A 5,234-nucleotide genomic window follows, 5' to 3' on the forward strand; every position below is an offset into this window, starting at 1 on the left:
ATACAAATTGTCAGATATACTAAAATTCATGCTTCCACAACTATTTATCCAGTCACAAAATCTCTATAAAGTGTCAAAAGATCCACCTGGGAAATATCTGACTTTATAAAATAATGAGAATGCTTAGGCTCGTCAACCATAACCGCTCAAACGTTCTCATACGCGAAGTAGAGTAATCATCATTCAACCTTAACCTTTATATGAATTAGTTTACAACCTTCTTATCCACTTAAAATCTTGTAGGACGATCTATATACTACTGTGCCCAAAAAATAAGATGACATTTGAATTTAAACTGCGCGCATCTAAGGATTTGGAGAATTATTTTTTTTTTAGGTTGCTAGTACTGTCAGTCACATTTATGTCAAATTTCATGTCAAAATATTCAGTAGTGTTTGAGATACGTGTCGTTTTGTGAGCTGCTAAAAGTGAGTCTTTCGTTTTTTGCGATGTCGAAATTTGTTGAGCAAAGAATTTGCATTAAATTTTGTTTACGGAATCAATTTTCTGCTGCGGATATGTTGAGGATGGTGCAGAAAGCCTTTGGTGATGAGGCTATGTCTAAAAAAAATGTTTACAAGTGGTATAGTGAGTTCCAAGCCGGCCGTGAATGTGTCGAAGACGAAGAGCGTCCAAGGCGACCATCAACCTCAACCGACGAAGCTCACGTTCAACAAATCAAAGATTTCGTGTTGAAAAACCGTCGATTAACAATTAGAGACTTTGCTGATGAAGTTGGCATATCGAAAGGCTCAGCCAATACCATTTTGAAGGATGTTTTGGGCCTCAGGCGCGTCAAATCTCGACTGGTACCGAAAACATTGAATTTTTTGGAAAAAAGGCGTCGCGTTGAAGTGTGTGAAACGATGCTTTCCGACTTCCAGAGTGTCATGAAACCCTTTATAACTGGCGATGAGACTTGGATCTATGCTTACAACCCCGAAACAACCAATCAATCGAGCGAATATCGTGCCAAAAGAGAGCTGAGACCAAAAAAATCGCGCCAAAGTCGCTCAAAAATCAAGGTCATGTTGACTGTTTTCTTCGATTATCGTGGTGTTGTGCATTATGAATTCCTTCCAACCGGTCAAACAGTCAACAAGGAATATTATTTGAACGTTATGCGTCGTTTGCGTAACGCTTTCCGCCTAAACAGGCCGGAATTGTGGAAAGACAATTCTTGGTTTTTACACCACGATAATGCACCATCCCATACTGCCCTCGTAATTCGTGATCATTTCGCCAAAAACTCAACCCATATCGTTCCGCAACCACCGCATTCACCTGATCTGGCGCCGTGCGACTTCTGGCTGTTCACCAAGCTCAAAATATCGCTCCGGGGACACCGCTTTTGTACGATAGAGGAGATTCAAGCCGCAGCGAAGACGGAACTGAAGGTCATCCCGGAAAGTGACTACAACCAGTGTTTCGAAGATTGGAAAATTCGTTGGCATAAGTGCATTCCATCGGGAGGAGATTACTTTGAAGAGGATGAAATTGATTTGGAAGAATAAATAAAGAATTTTCAAAATAAATACAATGTCACCCTTTTTTGGGCACAGTAGTATAAATCCTTTGACGCATTTTAAAATGACATCAAGAGCATCCTGATGTTTAAGTACGCACTAACTGATCTTATAATTATAATAAGTAAATTTCTCTCTTAGTTGCTGATTTCAGATTCTTCATATAAAATTTAAATCTCAGTTGTATCGAAGCCTAATGATAACAGAGACAATTACAAGAAATTTGTTAGTCAAAGAGGTTAGCACAAGTAGCCACACAATGCAGAAGTAACTGTGAATCAACGGCCTACAATACGAAGAATTTTGCCTTCACCTACCTATGTACATACATATTTACTAAGGTGGGCCAAAAATAGTTTTTATTTTTTTTTCTCTTAGTTACCATGAGAATCTCATCCGACATGGCTAAAAACAAGTTCTGGCGCTGTTGTTGACGTTGATATCAATATCATCGGTGTACGCCAGCAGCTGTATTCTCTTAGACATAGCGGCATAAGGCAGCTCCTGTCGAAGGGGGCTTTAAAACTGACGAAGAGGTGGTGAGCAACGACCTTCCTTTCACGGGTCTTTTCCAGGATTTAGCGCATGGTGGTCGATTGTAGGTTTTTCAGGTATAAAGCCACACTTAGAAGGTTCAATCAGTTTGTTGACGGTGGGTTTCAGTCTTTCACACAATACGCTCGATAGAACCTTATATGCGATATTGAGGGGCTTATCTCATGGTACTTGGCACAGATTGCGGGGTCTCTATTTTTATGCATTGAGCAGAGCATACTTCACTTGGCTTCAAACGAATTTTTTTTGGCTCTCGATTGTTTTCACCTATTTGCAAAAAGGGATTGTCTGTTTCGCTCAGCGAGCTTTCAGAATAAACTTTGCATTTGAATCTTCGTGAAAGTCCCTAAAGAAGTGCTACTTTCGAATTCCACGGAAAGTTAATACTAATTAAATTTAAGTTTCTTAAAAGTGTCACATGACTTTTTACGCCGTTATTTAATAGTTTACCTGAGAGAGGAATACGCTCAGCTGCACATCTCACTTCGGTTAGTCGTAAAAGAGTCAGAATTTGCAAAAGTACTCTTCTGGGAACCATATTTCTTGGAGCCTGCCGAGCGCATCCCTGCAGAAGCAGACATATGTGATCGTACACTGCCACACACACAAGCAAACAGACGTGCAACCATAAATTCTCATCTTCGCAGCACTTGCCGTCGCAGCTATTATTTTATGCTGTCTCATTTTAAACGAAGATGTCAACTACCGTTACGAAAATGTCACTTGATTGTGTAGTCGGGCTGCTGCGGCGCCGCCGCTTGACGACAACTGTCTTGCCGCTTTTTCGTTGTACTAGACGCAGCAACAACAACACAGGGCAACTCAGGCAGCACTGGGCTTACACACACACACACAGACACTTGCGCATCATTCACTGATTTTGCATTCCTTTTGCTGTCTGTCACGCGTTCATTTTGCCTCCATTATTATATGCCGTTATTCTTTATTTATTTATGTGCGCGTTTTCATATTGCATTTGTATGTATGTGTGTGTCTGGCTTCGCATTCAAATTCTATTTTCTTCATCATCTGTCAGAGACAATACGCTTCCTGTCGTTCACAGTTACGTGAATGCGTAACGCGGCATCAACATTTTGTCACCGAAGCTTTTCTTCGAACGATTGTTGTTGTTGTAACTTTTTGTTGTTGTTTTTGCCACCTCTGCGGCACAGCATGCACTCGGCTCAGAGGTATGCTGCTTTCAGCTATTTTTTGTTGTTGTTGTTTGTGTTCATATTTGTTTTAAAACAACAACAGCAACCTGCCAGCCCGCTGAACATTGGCTGTCACTCATTTCGAATCCTTTTTTAGCAATTGTGGGCATTATATGAATGTTTGTATAAGCACACACACACACACAAATGCAATGTTACAATTCCTTTGTCTTGGCAAAGCGCCTATTATTGTTGTCGTTGCTGTTGGCTTTTTCGTTTGCTCGTTTGCGCTTTTGTTTGCCGCTTGCCTTGGCGCTCTTCTTGTTAGTATTAAAGAATCATACCCTCGACTTGCCTGCAAATGGCAAACAAACAAATGCTTTTAACAGCAATAACAACAACAACAATGCCGATTTTGTGGCGCTCCCAGTTAACTGTTAAGTCAACTATTTTCTGTGCAGGCTTTGATTTACTTTATCCCTGTAAAGCCAAGCAGTTTTGTGCTTTAGTCTCAGGCACAATGCCTCGAGGGACACAAGGAGATTTACTGTAGTTGTTGTTGCTGTTTGCGGCATGTTTGTCGTCGCCGAAAATCATAGTTGGCATAAAAGCAGTCGGATATGTTTGCCAAAGGATTCATTTCCAACTTATTTGCACTGAAAGGAAATCCTCAGATCTCGAGCGCATTTCAACTGCAATACTCTCTCAGCTTGTCTATATATTCAGTGTGTGTGTTTGTGTGCGTTTGAGCATAGAAAAGTATGTTAATAAGTGCTTTCGGCTGCTCGTCAATGTTGACGACTGCTTTGTGTCAACAGCACAATCCACTTTGCGGGCCTCAAATTAGATTTTCGAAGGGAATTAATTAGGAAGTGGGGCACAAGCTGCTGATTTGATTAGTTTCTGTGAAGAAATTGTGGTTTATCTTCTGGATTTGTTGCTATTTTAAAAAGAAAGCGAAGACTTTGGCACTCAATGTTTGTGAGTACCGTTAGCTTAGTCTCGAGAAAAAAATATTTCAGTTTCTTCTAAGCACTTTAAATGCCTATGCCGACGTAGAATTTCTTTAGATATGGCAGTCTAATCGTGCGACTGCAACGAAATTGTGTTACGCAACGAATATTCGTCACGGTCGCAGATTAAATGTGATACCGCAATGCAGGTTAAACTGATTTGAATATTTTTAAGCGTTTTTGATACTCAGTTGGTAGAAACAGTTAAGGCGTTGCCACCTGTTTAAAAAAGTATGTATAATAAAAACGAGAAAGATATAATAAAAAGAAACACTACAATGTGGGTATTCATTAAAACAAGTTTCTGATAAGTTAAAGCTTAAATATTTTTATCAAAGAGTTGCCACCTGTTTTAAAAATTTAAACAAGAAAAGTGTGATGAAAAGAAATATTGCAAGGTGGACCTTCACATAAATGAGTTTTTGAAAAATAAAATTTTAAATATTCTTTGAGAGTTTGGGCAACTCTTTAAATTTAAATACTTTTAAAGATAATTGGCAACTCTTTAAGCATCTAAATTCCAAAAATCAATATTATAGAAAATTTTAAATTGTTTTTGTGGACTGTTTGCTAATACTTGGCTAGTTTAAACAATACCAAGGTTGCCATACGTTTGATATTTTCAAGTTATTTAAATTGATGATATAAAAAAAGGTAATAAAGTGCTAAGTTCTGCCGCAGCCGAGTTCAATAAATGGTATAGATTGCTGAGTGAAACACTTGCTTCAATCTAAGAATGATTTGGTTGCCACATGTTCAAAATTATAAAGCAAAAAAATTTTTTACAGAATAAGGAAACTCTACAGTACAGAATATCTAAAAAAAGATGCTTAAGAAAAGTGACACATTTTTGAATATTTTTGAAAAAGCAAAGTGGCAACTCTTTGCAAATTTAATTAAAAATTTAAATCATACTATTTATCTTTGAACTATTTTTTTTTTTGATTGTTTGTCGTAATACTCGACTGGTTAAAAACAATGATAAA

The sequence above is a fragment of the Bactrocera tryoni genome, chromosome 4 (genome assembly GCF_016617805.1).
Source record: "Bactrocera tryoni isolate S06 chromosome 4, CSIRO_BtryS06_freeze2, whole genome shotgun sequence".
Lineage (NCBI taxonomy): Eukaryota > Metazoa > Arthropoda > Insecta > Diptera > Tephritidae > Bactrocera > Bactrocera tryoni.